A 25,281-nucleotide genomic window follows, 5' to 3' on the forward strand; every position below is an offset into this window, starting at 1 on the left:
TTGCCGACGCCTTATCGAGAATCGAAGCCATATCCATAGCAATCTCGACGGCCGAACTAGCACAGGCACAAGCAGCAGATGCCGAACTCCAAGAACGTCTGCAAGACCCGAATGGCGTCCTTCAACTACGACCTATCAACATGCCAGAGAGTCCAACTCCAATTTACTGTGACGTCAACGATCAGCTGATTCGTCCCTATGTACCATTACCGCTACGTAAGAGAGTTTTTGACACTCTGCATAGCGTCAGTCATCCAGGGGCTAACGCATCAACTCAGCTGGTTGCTCAACGTTTCGTCTGGCCGAGTTTAAAGAAAGACTGTCGTCTTTGGACTCGTGCATGTCTCGCATGCCAGAAGAATAAAATTTCACGACACGTGGCATCGCCGATTCAAGACTTTCCCGGGGGAAGAACAAGACGCTTCGAACACATTCATGTCGACATCATCGGACCATATGTACCGTCCAGAGGTTACCGTTATTGCCTGACAATAATCGACAGATTTTCACATTTCCCGGAAGCATTCCCGATTTCCGACATTACCGCTGAGATTGTTGCCGGTGTGCTCTACGCAAACTGGATTTGTCGTTATGGCGTTCCGCTTCGGATCACGACAGATCAAGGGACACAATTCGAGAGCTAACTCTTCAACGCTCTCGCTCGACGTACAGGCAGCAGACATATTCGCACGACGGCGTTTCACCCGTAAGCTAATGGCATGGTGGAACGTCTACATCGCCAAATTAAAGCAGCAATACGGTGTCACGAGTCCTCATTGGGTAGATACCCTCCCCACCGTGCTTTTTGGAATTCGTTCAGCGTGGAAAGACGATCTTAACGCCACATCTGCCGATATCGTATTTGGAGAGCCACTTCGATTACCAGGAGAATTTCTCGCTCCTGCTCCGAACAATGGCCTACCGGCAGTAACGATTGCCGACAGACTCAGAAACCACTTCGCTGAGCTCGCTCCAGTTCCCGGCACACGACACGGCCAACGTAAGGTATTCGTATTTAAAGAACTCGCCTCATGTTCGCACGTTTTTGTTCATTTAGATGCTGCTCATCATGCATTTACGCCACCGTACAAAGGACCACATCGCGTCATATCGCGACACGAGAAGCATTTCGTCGTCTGGATCAATGGTCAAGAAACTGTCGTATCCATTGACCGTCTGAAGCCAGTATTTTCCATTGCAGAAGACGAAGCAGCCGACGCTGACTTACCGGATGACGACAACGATTCAGACGACACTCTATTACCGTCGTCAGAACAATCGACCCCTGGTACGACACCAGATACCTCACCGCAACCTGGACCATCTAGACGCAGATCATCATCTTGGGNCCGTCTGAAGCCAGTATTTTCCATTGCCGAAGACGAAGTCGCCGACGCTGACTTACCGGATGACGACAACGATCCAGACGACACTCTATTACCGCCGTCAGAACAATCGACCCCGGGTACGACACCAGATGCCTCACCGCAACCTGGACCATCTAGACGCAGATCATCATCTTGGGCTCCATCGAGTGACGCAAGATCATCTTTGGACTCAACTCCTCGACCAGTACGAAAACGCGTCAGGTTCAGTCAATAAACTCACTCAATATTCAATTTTCTTTTCAAATCACGTATACCGTTTTTAGTGCCATTTTAACGCGTATACACTGCCTATATTGTATATATTGTACATAGCTAACTCCCTCTTTTTTTTCCGACACAGAAGGGGAGTATTGTAGCGAAGCTATTTATTTATCGTTCGAATTATTTCACTATATTGTATTCGCACCGGCTTAGCAGCTGAATACCTGACTACGTCACCTCGTGACGATTCGTCATATTTCGGGCACCCTCGATCGGATGATCTAATTGCCTATATCGTCGCGAGAGACAGATTCGTCATAGCTGTCAAGGTGTAAACATCGACACATTCGCTGTGAATAAATTCCATTCGATTTCTACTGTTATAACGCGTGTTATAATTTCATCAACCCGTCCAACATTCCCGAGTATCCCACAAAAAAATTTGTAACACCGAAGAGATGAATAAATTAAAATTTAAATTATCGGAGTAAATTCAACAACTTCAGCCTAATGGAGCCTCAACGTAAATAAACAACGATTATCATTTTGGGTTATTGAGTTCTGCTTTCCCATCTCGATTTTCCTTTGAGTTATAGCGCATACAAGGTATTTAGGGGAAAAAAGTGAAATCGGCAATAACTCCAAAACTTTGTATAAATGGGTACATATATTTTGATTGACCTAGATAGAAGACATCGAGATGAGTATTTTGAAAAAAAAAAATGAAATCAATCAAGTAGTTTTTGAGATATTGACCAATATAGTTTTATACAAAACGTTGAATATCTCTGGAACTACTGGACCGATCGGGATGAAATTACGCATCTAATTTGAGCTTAATAATACCTAGTATGGGTGAAAATTTCACGTCCATATCAATGGATTTCCCGTATTAATGTTATATTTTCTAAAATGTGGTAATCCAAAAACCGAACTATCAGACCCGGACATAGAGACATTTTCTAAAAACATAATTGCTTCACGTTTCATACCATTCTACATCATTTCCAGGCAAAATTAGAGAATGTCAAAATCCGACGAATACCATGCTTCCATCCGGAAGCAAAAATAAAAATCCCGATTGTGCAGCACGAGGAATTTTTCTGCAAAACTTGACAAACTTGCCTATTTACAGAGAGGCTTGAGTAAATAGCCGATGAATTTTAACGTTTGACGTGATTTCGGTTTCCCGCTGCCACTTGCAGCCGAAAAATATCCGTACCCTATCCTCTCGGCCGAAATTTTAAGGAACAACGAATCCTTCATGCAAAACCCTCCAAGCTCAAACTGCATTTGGGCTCTCGGTTTTTCACGCAAATCTCATCGAAAGAGCATTTTTTTTCCAGTGTTTCCACGATTTTGGCGACTAAAATTTGATAATCAAGTGAAAGTTTAAAAGTAACGTTGGTAATATCTTTTGTCATATTCTGGTAATATTTTTATGTATAAAATACAAATGTCCTCGTTTGTATAGTCTCGAGAAATGCCTGTGCAAATGCAATACATGCTCGACAGAAACTCAGGTGAGACCACGATTTTAGTGTGTTACTCCCCAACTCAAGTTTCGTATAATTTGTTTGTCCATGAAACGCCTGGATAATTGAACAACGTGATGATTACTAGTAGAACCAGTCGCCTGTAACCTTGGTGTGAATTTACGCTACGTCAAAATCGTCAATTACTGAATTAATTATGAAAATCCGCTGGAAAATTTTTAAGAAATTCCACAGCAATTTATAATAATTTTTTTGTTATTCATCAAGACGTTATTTGTGATCGTGAATATGAATAGATCAGACTTTAATCTAGTAGCATACGCAAAACGTTGATAAAGTTAATCATTAAAATGATTACTAATAGAATTATGACCGATCTAAACAAAAAAATATCGTCGATAAAAATATTTCGTTCGACAATATCACAAATATAAATGCAAATTATCAGCATAAATACTTTGAACATAATAAAGATGATACGAATCATGACTGTTACTTATTCATTATCCGAGTTCTCCGTTTATCAAATGCCAATAATTTACATTAAAAAAATATATATTTTAAAAATAATATTAAGTGAAAAATTAATGGTTCAAAAAACCGTCGAAATCGGGTATCCCATAACCATCAATGATACTAACTTCAATAAATAAACCAAAGCCTTAAGAATCATGTTGGGAACGTTTGTATTCAGATTTAAATTTTCAATCATCAAAGAAAAACATTTATTCAACAAAATTTATCACCCAACATCTCGTATTTTCGCGACAAAGTCAATCGATTTCACTCATATAGCATCCAAAATTCTCCTCAGTTCTAATGTCGATTAAACTTATTATTTAATATCAGGTAAGTCTCAGTTTCCCTTGTCACACTTTACAACACACTCAAAATTTATAATACCTCGAGGATTTTTTAATATGCGTTATGCGTTCCGTTCTTAAGTAGTCTTAATTTCAAATAAATTGATCAATAATTGCTCTTGAAAGTTAAAGGTTGCAACAAGAGCAGACAATAATAATTATATCAATGAACAAATTACGTTTTGTCAAAATACCTGGGTACCCAAAATAAAAATGAAAGACTACTACTTATCTCCTGGCCAGTCGAGAGAGCAGAGAGAGAGCCCTGGGCCATCGTCGTTTTTATCAGGGTATTGGAACGCGTTACCATTTCAGTTTCGTTCCTCTACTCAGGTAGGAAACGAAACTGTAACGTTACTGGCAGGAACGAAACTCGGGAACGAAAGTCCGGTAACGTTACTGCCTGGAACGAAACCTTGGAAAGAAAATCGAGTGAGAGTTACCATCTCATAATTGTTTTCACTCTAAACAATTTCGCATTGGGCGAATCCGCTAATCCTGTATATGAAAAATTACCTTCAAATTAGGTAATAAAAACTTTTTATTACCTTGACCATGGACCATTCTGTTGATAGAATGATCTCAATTCCAAATTTATTCCTTATTTCTTTCCAGATATTATTCTCTTCTTTTACCGATAATTTAATTCTCTATATTTTTCTTTGGGTTTAAATTCCTATTTCCTTCTTTTAATATCAAATTTGAAAATTTAATGATCTTACAAATTTTTCTGGAATTTTTTTCTCCGTGTAGTTAGACAGAAAGGTCCAAGCTATCCATAGGACTGGTTTAGTTGCCGAATATCACCGAATGCTTCACGGAAGCGCGTCATGCGAGCGAACCACACGATCGACTTTACTCGCGCCGCCAGAGAATCTCACGCGCTCCACGTCGGAGCTCGATAAAATATTTCTTTATAATTTATTGAAACATGCTAAATGGTTTTTATTGACTACACAGGAAAGAAGGACAGTTTCTTGAGGCAATCAAAAAGATTCAATCCAAAATTTTAATGTTTTGGCCATGTTCCCTACACCCTAAAAATTTTTGCAAGAGAAAGTCATAGTGCGGGTATTGACGGGTTAGTCGTCTGGTGGGCCAATTCTCGCCTTCGTCTCGGACGCCAACTCCACAATTATGTTATTGCGAAAAAATCCTATTACGGTGGAATATGACGAAAGCATTGACTGCTATGACGAATCGGCTCCCGATTGCCAGTCGAAGTATCACATAGTAAACAATAGCGGCATAGAGAGACAGAGAAAATCAAGATAAACCCAGTACGTTATAACTACTCCCGGCCGGAAGCTTACAATATCTGAATTCTGCTCAGTAGTGCAGTATTACACATATAGAGCCAATCGTTTGAAGTGTAAACAGTTGCATTTCAGAAGAAAATGAAATAAAAAATTCGGGAATTATCATGGTTTATTGTGTTTAGAATTCTGTATCTATCTACAATTACCTGTCAAATACACAACGAGTATGACAGGAGTAATGTTGATTTGTTGACCTTCGATGAGTCACAATTGATACGTGGAGTGAACACGTCTTTCCGAGTGATCGATGTAATTTGCCAACTGCAGCCGGAAAATATTCTCCGAATGAATGCAAAGGACGTGTCATCAGCTAGATCAATTAGACGTGGAATAGAAAATAATACTCAGTGCGATGCCCTATTGGCATTATTTGTCGCTGGGTTATCGCAATTTGAGACATGGGCATTGAAAAGTGAGCGAAAAATTTTTGTTGGAAAATTAATATCATATCACTAAAATGTTGGGTATTCCAAAACTCAAGGGAAATATTTGAAGTGGAATGACATTATTTCTTTATTGGGGAAAAATGTTTAATTCCCTGCGCTTTGTTAATTAGTAACTCTCTAAGAAAACGGTGGAGTCGAAAATTTTATTGGACTTTTTGTCTCCAAATAACCCTCTCGCACTACTTCTACATATTCACTACAAAAAGTGGCTACTGAATTTCAGTACCTTTCACGGAGAGAAATTTTCTAGAAAAATCCTAGCACGAGTACTGGAAAAAATCACAATCCACCGGCTGTGAAAAATTCTAGTGCTGTTATAAAATTTCTGGGGATTTCTGTGACATTTTCACAGAAATACGGAGAAAAATTCACGTTTTCCCCAATAAAATTTCTTGTGCCAGCACTGGAATTTTTTCTTGACCGTCACTTTGCGCCTCTTTTCTCGTCCTAGCACTAGAATTTTTCTAAAAAATTTCTCTCCGTGTTTGTCCCGTTTTTTCCGTACTCAAAAGATACTGAATTTCAGTACCTTTGGGCACTTTTTGTAGTGTTTCCCTTGAGTTTTGAGATACCCCATATAATCTCCGCAATTATCCTACTTTAGTGATGGATTTCTCATCTAAAATTCCTTCGGGAATTTTGGTGGGTAACTTGAAGGACTTTGGTGTTTATGACGAGTGTATGGCCGTCGAAGTTCAGAAAGGACCCGAATTCATTCGTGGACGCCACTGTATGTATTCAATATCTACGAAGATTCCGAATTTATCGATTCCACTATCATCAACATTATCGATTTGTTTACCTGCGCCTGCGATGCTGAACACGTAGCCATGATGTTGCAGAAAGTCATAAATATGACATTGAGTTATCTGCCCTTTGGCATTGGTGTTAGAAATGTGGTGTGTTCCCCAGTCGATTCTGCACCATTTGAAACTGGAGAAATTATTACAACGTAAATTTTAACAAGTCCCAGAGTGTGGACCTGAGTCGAAAAATTTGGTCTTAGGTCAACTCAGTGATTTGACCGGACGAGACTTCACTTTAAAGAAATCGTCTCATCTCAAAAATCCACTTAGTTTGGAGCGTTCCTTCTTCAATTGGTCGGTATTTGACTTAGTGCAATGTTTTATTTGATTGGTTTCAACCCAATATTAGAGAAACTGGAAAACAATTTTTCTTAAAGTCCCACGATTCCAAATCCTTCTAAGCCTATATTGAACTTAGAAGAATTGGTCGAACAGTGACTGCATTTTGGTCGGTATTTGGTCGATCCTACGAGGCAGACCGAGTAATTATAAATATGCATTAGTTTAAAAACCGACCAAGATGGTCGGGACTTAGCCGCCAAATATAACTTAGCCTAAGCTTGTTATTGTAGTAGAAAGGAGACAAATAATTTATAATATTAATGAATAGGAGAAAGCAGAGTGGAATGAGTCAGAAGTGCAATATTCACTTAATGGAAAGTCTACACTTCTAATTGTCAAATATTTAATTCATCATCAATCGAGAATTTAAATTATTAATATTATATTATTTTTGAATTTTGATGAGTATATTTAAATATCTATCAATGTAAGCCGCAAAATCTTTTAATATTGAAGAAATATAATATTGATGGCCATCCCTGCTTTTAGTTCTTAAAGGATAATCGGGCGAGCTGGGAGGGTTGGAAAAAAAGCAGCCATTTTTTTCTTTTTTTTTACGTATTTTTTAAATGATGGAAAAGGCGTGTGTAAAGTTTCAGACTGCTGGGGAGCATTGTTAATTTATTATGAATTTTTGAAAAAGTGGTCATTTAACCTGTGATCTTACGGAAATCACCAAAAAAACTGTAAAACCCAAGGAAAAAATGCAGCCAAAGTCATGAAACTTCAGACACATTTAGAACATGTGATCAATGATTTTTTGAGTGAAAAAGATTGGCGACTAGGAGCATTGTTTATTAATAATAGCGAAAAAAGTACCGAAAAATGACATTTCTGCGCACGCAGCCCAAACGAGCAGCAACGTCCCAAGTACCGATCGCGTGGGGGTCGCACGGTCAATTTGAACGTCTCTTGAGAGAGAGAGCGATGAAGCGTTGTGATTGGAGCTCCCTCGAGCCAGTGGCACCAGCTCCTGGTGAAAAAAAAACTACCGACGATGTTGTTATGTCGCTGGCCCTTCGTAACTAGGTGGCGTTATGCACACCTGGCGGGCAATTTAAATATTAGTCTGATCAGAATAATTGAATTTAAATAATTATTTTATCCTTCTTTTATTTTATACTGCGTATTTGGGGCACGTGTTTTCCGGAGAAGAACGATGCATTATTTCAATTTTCGAATATAGAGGTCCATTGGAAGAAAAGGAAAATATAGACCGTTGAAATAAACATAGGAATAAACACTCTGAAATAATATCGGGTTTCTGTTGATTTTTCTCGAGTCGCCATAAACATCGTAAAATTTTATGCGTCTGCTTTCCAAGAGGGTCCATGACTAATCATGAACAGACCTCCTTTTGTGTCCTTTGTTTCCTTGTGAGAAACGTCATTTTCTCCTGGAACACGTGTGTCCCAAAGTTGAGAGACTAGGCAACGTTGACTGCATCGCAACGTCGCCTAGCTTTCTCCCTTCAGTTTCTATTAGCATGTAAGAACATAGGAGATGCGTGCGCAACTTTGGAAAAGAGTAGGGGAAGTAAGACCCTTCGAGGGGCAGTTTTTGAATATCTAGAGGCAGTTCTACGACATAGTTTTCAGAGTTCAGATCTTTTACCTTTTCAAATAATTAGAGTTTTGAAGTTTTGTTGATTGAATAAATAGTTTACGTGCTCTCCCGAAGCACTCAGTGTTGGATTTATTTTAAATAACCTGTTCCTCATAATTATTAATCATCAAGTCAAGGATTTAGCAGAGATTTCATGAGATAATTGTTGGACTTCGTTGGATTGCCCATCCGGGCTTCAGTTGCAAACGTTCCTGCCAACCCTTTCCGCCAATTTTGAAATTGGCGCTGGTTGCCCTAGTGACATCTGGGCGGACATAACAACTGGTGACAGCGGTGGGATTCGCAACATTCAATGGGTCCCGTTTGAAAATTTTGCAAATTTTCTATTTTCATTAAAAAAAAAAATATATATATATATATATACATATATATAAATGGATATATATATACTTCAACGAGACTACTGGACACTTTATACGGAACGAGAGGACGAGCAGAGGGTCTTGGAGCAGCCTGGTGTCATCCTGTCATCCCATCATCCCATTTTCGAGGACTAGGAGAATTGAGTTAAAGTGCAGTGATTGTGAAATAAAATAAAGGGCAATTAAGTGAAATCTATAAGTGACAGTGACCTCAGTCGGATTACAGAGTTTAATAGCAGTTTAAGGAAATTTGTAAGTCTAGAAATAAGTAAATATTGGTTTTGGGGATAGGACACCAAGGTATCTACTCAGGTTTTCCGCGGTTTTACTGGGTTCAAGATAGTTTGTGCAATAATTGATTTCGGAAGGAAATTAGAATTCTCAAAATTTATTCATTTTCCATTCAATTAATATTTTCATTCATTTGCTTGTAAATCAGTGAAAAGAATATCTACTATGAAGATTCAAATTGATTAATATCATTTTTTTTTTTGAAATTAAAATGGGAATTTCGTTAGTAATTTTGAATAAGTAAAAATAACCAATTTTGCACCAGCTTTCTTTTCAAAGGTATCTTGAGAAAAAGACGGCCGCGGCCGCGTCCACCCAACGGAGAGAGCACAATAGGTTTTTATTGAAAATCGAGAGAACATGAATAGTTAGAATAGATATAAATAGTTAAATTAACAGTTCATTATGGATAGAATATTTGATTGACAGTTTATAAAAATAAAAAAAAAACATGTCATTTTCAACGAGTGCGTGGGAAGTAGAGGAGAGTACTGAAAGTGATCAGGGTAATAATGTAACAATTATGCCGAGTGATGATAGACGTATTGAATTAGTTTCACAAAATGACGATCAGAGCAATGAAATAATTACACGAATCAATTCTGTACAACCAGGTGCATTAGAAAAGTCTCCATCAGTCTCTAATTTAAATTCTGGGGAAATGATAAATAACACGGGCAATGGAAGTGATACGGCATCGGGAAGTGACATCGGTGTCAATGGAAATTTCATGGGACAAAACCCACCGGTTATTAATGCTTTTAACACTTGTCACGTTAATCAAAATGTTCATCAGCAAATAATAGGGAATAATGGGAATTCTTATTTGCCAATTAAAGACATAAAAGACATGATTCCAAAATTTGATGGGGAAAATATGCCAGTGATGAATTTCATTGAACTTTGCGAGGAAGCCATTCGTTGCACTAATCCACTCCAAATAAATTACTTAACTCAGTTTATTAAGGGACGAATTCGAGGTAAAGCAAGCCCTTACATCTCCAATCAGCCTGGCTCATCTCTTGCAGAGATGTTGACAAATTTAAAACGAGGACTCGTACCTCATCGAACTCTTTCACAATGGCAAGCTCTTCTAGCTAATATCTTTCAAAAACCAAAGGAGAGTATCATGGATTTTGTGAATAGAATCAATGAAATTGTACGTGGGGCGCAAGAATTAATTAATGAGAAATATCCTAACGGAGGGAACATGGGATTGTTGAGGAGTATTCAAGAAGGGGCGCGTGACAGTTTCGTGAGGGGTCTCAGAGGGGAGTTGAGTTTACGCGTCGCGAGTAGTAGACCTTCCACTTTAATGCAAGCATTAGAATTCGCCATGGAAATGGAAAAAGAAGTCGAGCAAAGGGCAAAACTATTCAATAAATCAAATGAGGAGGATGATGATGAAATAATGGAAGTTGATTCTGATTCTAGGAGCAAAAATAAAAATTTTGCGAATGTCAAACACACGAATGTTCGTTCTAATAATGGGAATTCAAATCAAAATTTCAGACAATTTGATCGTAGATCTCTGATTTGCTTTGCTTGCGGGAAACCTGGACATTCACAGAGAGATTGTAGAAGCAAATTCAAACCGGGTTATTGTTCATTCTGCAGACGCATTGGACACATTTATCGCGATTGTCGTCGTAGAACTCAGAATTCTCAGGGAAATTCAAATTCCAGAGCCTCGAATTTCAAAACTGAAAAGAAAGAAAATACTCAAAACACAGACGTTCAATCATCGACACAAGAAGTGAAACCAGAACAAGCGTCGGTTAATATTAGTGAATCCAAACGCATTATTCCTCCATGTGTCGTGTTGAACAGTAATGATTTACGAAACATGAAAATGTGACTACTGATCGATTCCGGCGCTGACGTTAATCTCATTAAAGAAAATTGTCTATCACCGGGGAGTAGTATAAACGAAAATTTATTCTGAAATTTATTCTGTCAGGAATTACATCGGGATCAGAAACAACTCTTGGGGAAGTCAATATCGAGTTTCCTTCTTTTTCATGCGAATTCCAAGTGGTTAGGCACGATTTTCCACTAAGATACGATGGGATTCTCGGTTCAAAATTTTTACGAGACAAACAAGCAACGCTTTGTTTCACAGAAAATTGCTTGAAAATTCGTGAGAAAAACATAAATATTCCCTTCGAAAATCAAACTTTCAAGATTCCTGGAAGAAGTAGAAAGAAAATCGGTATCAGGGTAATTAATAATGACATCAGTGAGGGATATTTACCGCGATTGAATCTGGGCGCGAACGTTTATGCAGGTGAGGCTCTTGTGAAGGTTGATAATGGCATCGCATGGATTTTGGCAATTAATTCTAATGACGAGGAGAGAGAAGTCGAAATTGCACCCCAGTTCATTGAAGAGGTAGAATTATTGTCGCGACAATCAAGTAAAAGTAAAATTCAGGAGTCTAAAACTAATGATGAAGAGCTCCTGTCGGATCGAATCAATAAAATCACAGATATTCTTCATTTGGATGGGTTAAACGATGAAGAAAGAGGAAGTGTAATTAGGGTAATTTCTAAATTCCCATATCAGGTCCATCTACCGGGTGATCGTTTGAAGGGGACGAACGTTGTTACACATAAAATTCCAACTCAAGATAACATTCCAATTTCGACTAAACAATATCGATATCCTCCAGTACATAAAGAGGAAATTCAAAAACAAATCAAAGATTTACTTGCGAATAACATTATTGAACCATCCCATTCTCCTTACAATTCACCAGTTTGGATTGTTCCCAAAAAACCGGACTCGAAAGGTAATAAGAGATGGCGCATGGTAATAGATTTTCGCCAATTAAATCAGAAAACTACTGGAGATGCTTACCCTCTTCCAAATATTACAGATATATTGGATCAACTCGGTGGTGCCAAATACTTTTCGGTTCTAGATCTTGCTTCTGGCTTCCACCAAATTCCCATGGATAATGATGATAAAATCAAAACAGCTTTTACAACCCCCAACGGACATTATCATTATACTAGAATGCCTTTCGGGCTGAAGAACGCTCCAGCAACCTTCCAAAGGTTGATGGATCAGGTTCTTTCAGGTTTACAAGGTGTCGAGTTATTCGTTTATCTTGACGATATTGTTGTTTATGCTTCCTCCCTTCAAGAACATGAGAAGAAACTCATGAAATTACTCGGTAGACTTCGAACAGCAGGATTAACTTTACAGCCTGACAAATGTCAATTTTTACAAAAGAGCGTTACATATCTAGGACATGTTGTTAGTGAAAAGGGTGTACAACCAGATCCTGTGAAATTAAGATCAGTCCAAGAATTTCCCGTTCCCAAAAATCCCAAAAATATCAAAGAATTTCTGGGATTAGTGGGTTATTACCGTAGATTTATCCCAAATTTAGCGAAAATTGCCCGTCCTCTTACTCAATTATTGAAGAAAAATGAGAAATTTTTATGGGAAAAGGAACAACAAAATGCATTCGAAATCCTTAGAGAAAAATTATGTATCGAGCCGATACTTCAATTCCCTGATTTTACTCGTATTTTTATTGTGACAACGGATGCCTCATTCTATGCTCTCGGAGCTGTATTGAGTCAAGGGGTAATAGGCCAGGATCTTCCAATTTCATATGCATCAAAATTATTGAGGGGTTCCCAAATCAGTTGGTCTGTCATTGAAAAAGAGTTATTTGCTATAGTATTCGCTGTGCATCATTTTCGACCATATTTGTATGGTAGGAAATTTACATTGGTCACTGATCACAGGCCTTTGTTATGGGCACATAGAATTAAAGATCCCACATCGAAACTATTGCGCTGGATATTAAAATTGAGAGAATATGAGTATGATGTTGTTTATAAACCAGGGCGATTAAATGCAAATGCAGATGCCCTGTCACGGAATCCTGTTGATATGATTGAATTAGAACCAGCAGGTATCAAGTTTACACAGAGCATCCGATGTAATGACTCAAATGAAAACCTTCTGAAGGATGACTTGAACGAATTTGATGATGAGGAAAATATGACTCAACGAACGATGTTGAGTAATTTGAAGATTAGGGATGATAGGAAGAGCATCGAACAAATTTTGCCTCAGCAGCAAACCGCGCGAACTGGCGCAAAGGAGAACGAAGCTTCCCCTGTGAATGTACGGCCTTGTGTGGAGTTGGAAAAATGTGTCGGAACCGCCACAGTACTCTGTGCACAAGGAAGTAATTCTTTGGAAAAGTTGAGCCCCGTGACTCCTGAAGAGGGAAGTAAAATTCCCGTCTTACCTGGTACCTGTTCCAGGCCGGTTCATAGAACCGATGACCGATTTATTGATATTGATATTGATATTGTACCGGGCCCGGAAATCGTGTGGAGTGAAGGCTCCATGCATGAGATGCTCAAGAGGACGTCCTCGTTAGATAGAACAGATTTACAAGAAATGATAAATAAACAAGTAAAAATACTAACCCTCAAGTCATCTGAAGGAAGTGAAAATAAACAAATAGACTCACAAGAATTAAAAAGCCCTACCAGCAGCAATGGTCTCCCATGTGATAATTGTTCTATTTTTCATACGAACTCTGAACCAGACTCAACTGATAATAGCATTGATAATGAATTTATTGATCCATTCGAAGATGATGCATTCCCAAGTCCCTTATCAGAAGGTGAAGATAATTACAGTTCATCTGACAATGACGATAATAGACCTGTAGAGACGGTACCTGAGGGACGAAAACGAAAGAAAAGGGTGATTTTAGATGTTTTCTCGGAAACTAGAGACGGTGTATTCATGAAGAAAGATAATATTGCGCATTTTGTATCCGCCGATTTTAAAATGAAAACGCGAGTTTATCAAGAATTGATTGAGAAAAAATTAATTAACGAAGATGAATTACCTAAGGATCGACCGGAAATTGGAGATGTAATTGTTTTTAAATATGGTACTTTCCATATATTCTTGATTGTGGTTAAAGATAATGTAGAGGATAAAATCCAATTGAAAAATGTACTATTGGGAATTACGAAATTGAAAGAAACAATGGATTATTTTGCGGTAAAAACTGTACGAATTTCGAGAACTGGAGGCGGACTTGATGGACTTCCTTGGGGAAGTATAAAAATGCACTTGGAAAAAACTTTTGCACCTGGTTATCATATTACTCTGTGTCTCAATCAAATCGAAATTCCTGAAATTGATCAAAGAGAGAAAATAATTAGAGAAATGCATGAATCAGCTGTAGGTGGACACAAAGGAGTGTTAAAGACTTATGAACGTATTCGACGACAGTATTTTTGGAAAAAAATGAAAGCAGAAATTCAAAACTTCATTAAGAAATGTGTAACGTGTCAAAAGAATAAACTCGTGAGGGTTAAAACCAGACAGCCAATGATTGTGACTGATACACCGCAATCGGCTTTTGAGAAAATTGCTCTTGATATTGTGGGCCCTTTGCCAATCACTAGCTCAGGGAATAGATATGTATTAACAATTCAGGATAACTTAACAAAATACTCGTTGGCTATTCCTTTAATTGAAACTACAGCTCTTACAATTGCTAAGGCTTTCACTGAAAATTTTATTTGCATTTATGGATGTCCTGAAATCATTCTAACAGATCAAGGTGCTAATTTTACAAGTCAGTTGATGAAGCAGTTTGCAAAATTATTCAAAATCAAACAATTGAAGACAACTGCTTTCCATCCTCAAACCAATGGCTCTTTGGAAAGGAGTCATTTGGTACTTGTAGAGTATTTGAAACATTATATTGATAAAGAGAGAGACTGGGATAGCTGGTTGAGGTACGCTATGTTCTCTTATAATACTTCGNAAGAACATAGGAGATGCGTGCGCAACTTTGGAAAAGAGTAGGGGAAGTAAGACCCTTCGAGGGGCAGTTTTTGAATATCTAGAGGCAGTTCTACGACATAGTTTTCAGAGTTCAGATCTTTTACCTTTTCAAATAATTAGAGTTTTGAAGTTTTGTTGATTGAATAAATAGTTTACGTGCTCTCCCGAAGCACTCAGTGTTGGATTTATTTTAAATAACCTGTTCCTCATAATTATTAATCATCAAGTCAAGGATTTAGCAGAGATTTCATGAGATAATTGTTGGACTTCGTTGGATTGCCCATCCGGGCTTCAGTTGCAAACGTTCCTGCCAACCCTTTCCGCCAATTTTGAAATTGGCGCTGGTTGCCCTAGTGACATCTGGGCGGACATAACAATGTTGCCACTTTTTCGCATGGATTAATATTTTTTCATTTATTAAAAAAAAACAATCTGAAAACCATTCAATGCGTGGAACAGATACAAATAAATTTGATTAGCTCCAAAAATAATTTTTAACCAGAGATACTCCCTAATATCGCCTGAATTTTGAATCCGAATGGGAAAAATTTTTTTGTTCAGCGATTGGTTTTCTGCAGGAAAACAATAGGAACCCCTCCGCCTCACCTCCTACATTTCCTCCTCGCACGGTTATCCTTAAACCACCATTTATGGGTAAATCAGACCACAAACCGACCACATTTTTCGACGCTAGCAATCTTCGCATTCTGGTAGTTTTATTTCTTGTAGTTTTTCAATGTTTCTGTCTGCTATATTAATACTTTTCCATTCCAGTGTGATGCTCACAATCTTTATCAGTTTCCTCCTTGGCTGCACCGTTTGTGATATCATTCTCAGATTAACTCGAACGGTGGAACCTCAAAGTGCCCTTACCAAATTTTGTAAATTCTCATTTTATACCAATATTTAACGTATATTTGATACAACAGCGTCACAAGGTAATATACCAGAAATTCAAGGAATAAGATTCTTCAGCCTGTGTTGGGTAATTCTTGGCCATGAATACATTCTTCCAAATACTCAGACTGCGATGAACCTTGGCGAGGCATTATCAGTAATTAATTTTCTTTATTACAAATGTGATTCGCACTGATTTTTCTAATGTTTCAAAATTCATTTCCTTGAATGTTTATTCAGTGGATCATGTCCTGGGAATTTATATACATTCTCATAGCGCCATTTGCAGTGGACACATTTTTCGTACTGAGCGGATTCTTAACATCGTATCTCTTCCTCCAAGAAATTTCAAGAGGTCGCCAATTCAATCCGTTCATGTACTATACTCATCGTTATATAAGGTACATCATTAAAAAATTTTGTCTGAAATTTCCGGCTCACTTTTTGGAAATTTTTATCGAATGTAATTACCATTAAAATTTCAAGGAATTTTGTCATTGAAAATTCAGAATTTCGTGGAAAAATCAAAAGGAACTGTAAATTTCAGGTCTATGTTTCCCCGATAATGAATAGAAAACCAAAAAATTCCAGTAAATATATTCTTGAATTTTCAGGGCCGTGACACTCAATGCGATTTAGGTGCAAAAAAATCATAAAATTTCATATTTCACGGAAAATTCAATGTAATTGGGCATTGAATATTCATATTAGATAGGAAATCCAAATAAATTGAAGAATTCTTGTCTATATGTATACTGTGAAAAAAGATTATTTTTTCCAAATATTCATTTACTTGAGAGAAGCATTTATTTTTTAAAAATCGTATTTCTCCAATCGACTCATTCCCAGGTGTTTAAAAACCTGTCCAATTTCGGGAAGAATTCCGGACCTTTCCGACTTGTTGCCTGGGGTATTCGGAAACCCTAACCGAGTACCGAGTTCACCCGAGAGATATATCAATTCGCCTCCCGAATTTCAGTTAGTTACTCGTCACCAGTCGAACATATCAAGTGTGGGTAAATCATCTGTATAAAATATCATCGTAAAATCACTGGGAAATTTATCTTGTCAATCATCGAGTCAACTTTTGGAAACTTTCTCCAAATATTTAATAGTCGTCATTGAATATCATCTTTATTTTTGTTTGTTTATTGGACAATTATCTCTGTACCTTCACCAATATTCAACGCGTGTGAAAAAGACATTCAACAGGACAGTTATCGTGAATTGAGAAATTCATCGGTTAATTTGTTTGTAATATCAACGTGCACAGTATTTTAGTGAATAAATTGACTTGGCTCAATTTCGGAGTTCTCATTCCTAAAACCTGTCCTTCAACCTGCATTTGATTCCCCTCCACGACCATTCCGAAATTCACCGAAACTCACTACAATTTTAACACCAGGTGAGCCTGATTAAATTTCAGTTATGACAGTCATATTGCTCTAGAGGATGACTACGTTTCATTTTTCCTGAATTTCTTATTTTCTAGAGGGAAGAATTTCGCATAATTTTTTAATGTTGATAATTATTGAAGAAGTTTACTAAGGGCATAACTAACATGATCATCTTCCAGAGCAATATAATTGTCATAGTTGAAACCTAATGAGGATTGCCTACACGGTGAGAAATGTTCAGTAAAAATTACGGAACTCACAATTCACTCACCGATTACGAAAGCGATTCAGAAAATTTAAGTGACGGTATCGTGATTTTTCACAGGAGATTCAGATAAAAATTACGGAACGCTCTAAAAAAATTCCATGATTTTAGATAAAAATTAGTTGATAGTTCCGTAAAATTTCCTACAACCACATTTCGCTCCGAAATTACGGAAAAGTTACATCATTTTTATTGAATATTTCTCTTCGTGTAGGGATCACTCGACTAGAGAAATACGGTATTGACAAAACGAATACTTCTCGCAAGTAAATAGATATTTGGCAAAAATAATTTTTTTTTCTCAGTGTATGCTGCTTAAAATTATAGAATTTTACTGAATTTTCAGTGAAACCTGAAATTTCATGATTTGTTTTCCCCTAAATCGCGTTCAGTGTCACTGTCACAGTATCAGTAGTCCACTGTCCATGAAATTTCATTTTTTTTCTAACAGTGTAGATAGACTTACCAAATTATTACTTTAGACTTGAAAAATAATTCCTTTAGAGATGTTCTGATAATTTTACTTTTAGATTAACGCCTGCGTTTGCCGCAATGATAGTGTTATCAATCTACCTCCTTCCACGAATGGGTTCAGGAGCATTATGGGAATCCAACATGAATTCAGAAAAAGAACTTTGCAAGAATAACTGGTGGCCAATCTTACTTTATGTTCATAATTACGTTGGGGATCGCATGGTAAGTTAACAGTTCAAGTCCGGGGCTCGTTTAAAGTAGCTCTACCCTTCGGCCGGGCTACGCTGGACTTTTGGATATTTTCAGTTTTTAAATTTTTCATCTAAATTGCATGGAAAAAATTTGAAAAAATTCATACGCAGTCAGTATTATCTAAATTAAATTTCGCAAAATATTTATATTTTTTTAAACATTTCCCTCTTATAAATAAATAATAAAACTTGTTTGCAAAACGGTGAATTATTTTTTATGAGGTGTCAAAAAAATGTTTGATTTTTTCATATCTGATGAAAAAAACTTCAGATTTTAATCTTTGATGACAATGGAAAGGTTGATTTTCACATAAGACACTGGGTTAAATCCTGATGTTTAAACATTTCTTCTTTGAAAAACCAAAACGGTAATTAAATTGAGAAAAAAATTAGAATTCCGAATCTAATCGAGTTTTCTACAATTTTTTTGCAGTTTTCAATAATCTTTGAATTTACCGTAAGGATAGACCTACCTTAACACTAACCTCGTAGTGCACTCAATGTCAATGCGATTCACTCATTTTCAATAGGCTGAAAAGGATAAAACAGAAATAATCGAAGTCAAGAGATTGGTGTATTGACAACAGCGTTTTTACAATCTTATGAAGTTCTATATTTTCGAAAATATTTAAATTTGAAAAGAGACATACATTCCCGTGGGGAAGATATTTATGTGATCATTGTGCTTAGGATGATTCCGTATAGTACATTTCGTCATTGAGCTGAAAAAAACTTTTTTGGGGAATATGAGTCTGCAATATATGAGCTAGAAAAGTTTATTCCAGCCGTGTGACGAACAATATTTTTTCGTGTCACGGGACCTGAAAAGTAATATACACATCTCGCCATGGAAAACATATCACCCTCCCCCACGTGCTTGCCATCCTCGCCTTCGGCTCGAAAGGCAATCTTGCACGTGGGGGACGGTGATCTGTTTTTCAAGGCTCGGGCATGTAATGTACTATTTTGTCATCACGGCGGGAGCCGAGGATTCATGGAGGCGTAGTGTTTTTCGTCCTAATGACAAAATGTACTATTCATATTTGACATTGCCCTTAATACAGAACTTTTAGCACACCATCAAGATGGTTTTTTTTATTGGTTTTTTATCTGATAAGTTCAGTTCATGATAAGTTCACTTTTTTTAGAAAAGGGAGTCGAGTATTTTTTCATTTACACAGCGTATGAATTCTATTACTCTCTCATAAATTGATCTTTCCTGATAAGAATTAAAAGAAATCTTTTTATTCTTTGAATCATTTTAGTGCCCAATCACAGAAAAAACGATGTTTAGATTTTCGGAACATGTCACTGATTTTCAGGAATTCATTCCCAATATTTGAGATTCGCGATTGTGAAATTCAGTGGGAGTAAAGTCCTGAAATTCAGTGATTTTATCACCAATTTTCAGTGACATTGTCTCTAATTTTTTAAGGAATGTCACTGATTTTTAAGGGATCCATCTCTATTTTTTAGAAATCTATCACCAAATTCCGGTGATTAAAAACACCACCCAAAATGCAGCATTTTTCGCTTTTCATTTTATTTTTTCAGCCTATTACGGGGAAATCTATTCAAATATACTCTTCTCCACTCCACACTTCTGAGAATCCCGAATCTTCTGTGTTTTCCTGGGCTCAATAGAAGGGAAATTCATTGACTTCAATTTTTTGAACTTGATCGATTTCGCTCATTTTTCCGACTTTAACATTTTTTTCCCAGTCACCATACGTTTGAGCGCATTTTAACAAGCAGATTCGAATTCTGCGTCAAAAAATCTATCGAGTAGCACAAGTTTCATTCTCCGGACCGAACCTTCGCGTATTTGGTCGAACCGTGTAATTGGTGATAGATTTCTGAAAATCAATGACAAGTCCCTCATCAGTGAAATGTTTTGATTCCTAAAAATCAAAACTTTTTTCTCTGTGACGACGAAGTCATAGTAATCAACAAAAATCATCGACTATGCATCATCTAGGGATGTTTGGATCATACATGGTATCTAGCAGTCGACATGCAGCTTTTTTGGATATCACCTTTAATACTCTACCCTCTAGCAAAGAAACCACGCATCGGACTCAGCATATTAACTGTCTTCATCATAGTTTCTGTCATTATACCTGCGGCAATTGTAGGAGAGAATAAATATCCTTCAGTAATTGTTGCTAGAATAACGGAGTGAGTTTAAATTTCTGAAATCAATGAACTTTGCTTCCCAGAACTAATCCATCTATAAGGAAGTTTTTGATTTTCTAATTTTCTCTAACAGTGTCGCAAAGATACAAAAGATGATGCGAAATTTCTACATCGCAGCCTATACCAGGGCAGGCCCTTGGCTCCTCGGAATTTACCTAGGTTACAAACTAAATGGGAGAAGAGATGCACTCAGTACGAAGATTGTGATGTTGGGGTGGACTCTCACTGCACTAGCATTTGTCTTCTCATTCTTCACGTATAGAATTTTCCAGGGTGCAAATTATAAATGGAATGCTCCTTGGGGAGATCTTCTACGCAGGCTTATCGAGACATATTTGGGCGTTCGGCATCTGCTGGCTGATTTACTCATCAGTATTAGGATATGGAGGTGTTATTTCACGATTTCTGTCACTTTCAGTCTTCCTACCATTCGGAAGGATATCTTATTCCATTTATTTGACACACAAGGTTATTCAACAGATGAGAACCGCTTCCGCCAGGGTTCCTACGTATTTCAGCGAACTCGGAATTGTCTATGCATTTCTCGCAGAATTCGTTGCATCTGTCATTACCGGACTAGCTCCTAGTCTTGTCTTCGAGTCACCGTTTTTGGTTCTTGAAATAGTATTTTTCCGGCCTGTTGGCCAGTCCTCACCTGCGGCTCGGAGGCCAACGCCACACGAGTAAAAAACCCCATCGCAACAGCCCAGGAACAATATGTTTTTGTAGTGATTTTCAAGTTTTCGAGTTTGGGAAGTATGTAATACCAATTCCCAGACGAGAAATCGTGAGAAGTAGTACAGAAAAAATTGTTTTTGGAAAACAGAAAAAAGTTGGGAAGTGCGGATCACGAGAAGAGCTTCGGGACTCTGACACAATGGTTGATATTGATGACAACCATTATAGCAATGATAGAGTCCAAACGCATTTTGAACCAGATACGATTGTAGGTGTTCCGTTTCCGGAAGAGTAATAATCGAGAAGTATGGAAAAAAATTGGTGTTTTAACGGGTCATCCGCGACAAAACATTTGCGACAACCACTTCAGAAAATTATTCGCCCTAAAATAGACTTCCGATAATATACCAGATATTGATTTTCAAAGTATTTGATTGCTGTTTTATTCTTCTATATTATAATCTTTGAAAGTTGAGAGCACGCACGAAAAAATTTAATAGAAAAACCTATCGAATTCGTGAGAAAATTGTATTGAATATCCATTAAACTTTCTATTAGTTTTTGGCTGATTCTATTGACATGTTCAATAGAAAACATTCAATAGAAAAAGTCAACAGAATTCGATTTTTCTATCTAACTTACTCTTTTCATATATTTTCTATAAAATTTGCTCGACTCGAAATGTCCACATTTTTTTTCATTCTATTTTTCTTTTCTTCTCATCAAGAAAATCAAACGAAAAAACTTAGAAATTTTGAGCCGAGGAAATTTTATAGAAAATATCTCAATAGGATAAGTTATATAGAAAAATTGAATTCTATTGACTTATTGGCCAAAAACTAATAGACCAGTTCAATAGAAATTCAATCGAATTTTCTAACGAATTCGATAGGTTCTATTAAATTTTTTCGTCCGTGAACTTACATTGGTTCACCTCGCCCGGTGGCCTGGCGTAGTGGTTAAGGCCGTTGCCTCACAACGGATAGGTTCCAGGTTCGATTCCTGGCCGGGTAGAATGGTGAGATCTAACCATTTTTAAAGTCTTGATCAATCGCCATATAGTCTCATCAGACTCGAAGCGATATAAAATAAGCATAAAAAAAAAATANAATTGGTTCACCTTTCTTAACTCCGTGATGAGAAAATTCGACTATTCCCGATTAGATGATAAAAAATGAAGAGGACATAATGATGCTTTTGTCACTTGCCTATATTTGTTCTACTGAAATTCTTCTTCAGTACGATTTTTTCAACTCGGTAAAAATTTATGTGAAGAAATAATCTACAGAAACAGACTCAGAGAAATAAGTATCATAGAAAGATCAAATTCTATTTATTCTTTCTTTAAAAATGGAGCATAGAAAGCTCCAGTTGTTCTATTGAAGCTTTCTTACAAAAAATTGTGAGAAAGCTGAGAAATTTCTCAGTAGAACCGGCGAAAGATCAATAGAATTCCTTAACGATTTTTTATCTGCAATTTCCATCTGTGATTAATTATTGCCAGGCTTATGTACAAACATTATAAAATGGACAACTTGCAAAAGAATAATACTTAGGGGAGACCGGGGCAAAGTGGAACGGTGGGGCAAAGTGGAACGGCGGGGCAAAGTGGAACGCGGGGCAAAGTGGAACGCGGGGCAAAGTGAAACGGTAGCAAAAACGAATTTAGAGCGAATTTTGGGCAACTTTTTTTTTAACTTTATTAGTCGAAAAAAGATGAAAGGTCAAACGTTTCTGAGGGTCAAACAGTGGTGTATATCCCCTTAAGCCAGGGTGAAACTTCGAACCCAGGTGGAATTTGGAAGTTCTCGGTTGATAAGAATAGTCGTTGAGCGAGTCTGTATAGACTAAAGGATACCTAAAAAGTAACGAAAATTTTGAGCACAACTCATTTTTCCCCCATACGTCGAGGTAGAACATAGTTTTCCAGGTATGTGGCTTCAAAATGCTCCTCGTACCATAATTGTCATTCGAGTTACAAAAAAGGTTATTGCAAAAATTTGGCTATTTCCCTTACATTCTGCAATATTCCTCAAAAACTCAGGTGAAGGAGTAGGCAACTTAAGGATGTCCAAGTGCTTCGGCTATTTTTTACTCAATGAAATGCTTTTCTACTTTTGTCGTCGAATATCAGAGCTTTCATTTTAGCTCCATTTGACCCGAAGTTTCCAGACATTTTGCAATGATATTATTATTTAAAATGTGAAGGTCTGAACTTGAATCTCGATATTGAACCGTCAAAAAATATTTTCAAAATGTGAAAAAAATTAGAAAGAGTAATTTTTGGAGGAATTCATAAAACAATTGAAAAATTGAAATTTTTGAAAATTACGAGCATTTTTTAAAAATAATTTATGAACAATCAATTTTCCACGATAAAAATCATTTGTTCGGAAAGGCAAAAAATTTATTCATATTCAGAATTTTACCAGAAATCGATTCCATGCCTAAAAAAATAAGGTATCTGAAAGTTTAAACAATTTCAATTAATTATTTATAAGAAGGGAACCGACTGTAATGGCTAGGTGGGTGAGGTGTTGCTCCAGCGGACATCCAAGCTAAGCAGCGTTGAGCTGGGTTAGTACTTGGATGGGTGGACCGCTTAGGAACACCTCGCTCGCACAAAAATTGCGGGTGGTAGGTACGGCGTAGCGGCCTAGTGTCTCCATCTAGTCAGTGTGACAGATGGATATATTAGGGCACTGCACAAATCGGCCGACTGTGCGACTGGGGTTTTACATGGTTTCCCGTGCAGTCCTAGCTCGAATGGGGCACAGCTAAGAGTAAGACGGCCATGATACCGCAGATAACAATGAGAGGAAAAAAGAAAGGAGGGAAGGCAGGCTAGAGGAGGGGTTTCAAATCGAGAATTACTTCGATAAAACCAATGAAATAGAAAAAATAAAAAAAATATATATATATATATATAAGAAGGGAATGTTTAAAAAAATGATAATTCCCTACAAAATTATAATTTGAATGACGCTGAATATCCATGATTTTTTTTAAATTTTTGTCACACAATTTAATTGACAAATGTGATGATTGAAAATTGTTGAATCTATACTGTGGTTTGTATCAAACTATAAAAGATACTTGGATATCCTTAAACGGTTTTACCGCTTCGTGACTGAATTGAAAAAAAAAAGAAAAGAAAAGTAGTTTCATTCTATGGAATCTAACGAACATTGAAAAGAAACAGTTCAAGTGGAATGCAAATCGTGGTGCAAGGAACATTTAAAAGCCAAAACCTCGAAACACGAGGTTTTACCTCTACGTAAGGAGCAAAAAGGGTTGAGCCTCAATATTTTCCATACTATTTTAAATACTTCATAATATACTAAGAGTCGCTCTAATATTCTTATCAACTGGAGATTCCCATGTTTCATCTTGGTACCCCCTCGAGAACCCAACGGTTCTTAATTTAAGACTTCTTACTCGAAATATGGTTACANCCATGTTTCATCTTGGTACCCCCTCGAGAACCCAACGGTTCTTAATTTAAGACTTCTTACTCGAAATATGCTTACAAGTCGTAGTGATTTTTTTTACTTGACCCTCAACAACTGTTGGTCCTTCCGATTACTTCCCTGTTTGACCCTTAAGCGTTTTTGACCCCTCAAGAAAAAAATTTGCTACCGTTCCACTTTGCCCCGACGTTCCACTTTGCCCCGGTCTCCCCTAAATTATTTATTCATTTATCCAAAATTCTTAAGAATGTTTTCGATATTTATCTCATTCAAACACCATGGAAATGTTTTATGATGGGACTATTTCAATAGAGCTCAGCAATAAGAAAACTAAAGAAACATATTTACTCATTTACAACATACTCCTCACCCGATTATCCTTAAGGAACTTGAACCTTTCCACCCAATTATTGCGAGCTTTACCATTGAACTGCTCACCTCAACGTTAGCTGCTAACAAATTTATTTAAAAAATCGCGCTAATTTCGTAAGTGGCGCCACTGCTCGTGAGTAACATCAGTCGGTCATAACAATCCGCAAAATTCTCACAAAATTCCTTCTTTATCGACCTTCAATATCTACCCTCCCCAAATACGAAAAAAGACCAAAACCATGGAAGAAGTGGGAGGAAACCCAGCCAATCTGATTCTTCATGTGCTGTGGCTAATCGGAA

At 37.2% G+C, this 25,281-nt stretch overlaps 1 pseudogene; it reads left to right on the plus strand.

Moving 5' to 3' along the window:
• Positions 1-714: 714 nt before the first annotated feature.
• LOC107046488 lies at positions 715-21,434 on the plus strand (annotated as a pseudogene).
• Positions 21,435-25,281: the final 3,847 nt, after the last annotated feature.

This window comes from Diachasma alloeum, unplaced genomic scaffold (genome assembly GCF_001412515.2).
Source record: "Diachasma alloeum isolate Michigan unplaced genomic scaffold, Dall2.0 Dall_scaffold_01437, whole genome shotgun sequence".
Taxonomy (NCBI): domain Eukaryota; kingdom Metazoa; phylum Arthropoda; class Insecta; order Hymenoptera; family Braconidae; genus Diachasma; species Diachasma alloeum.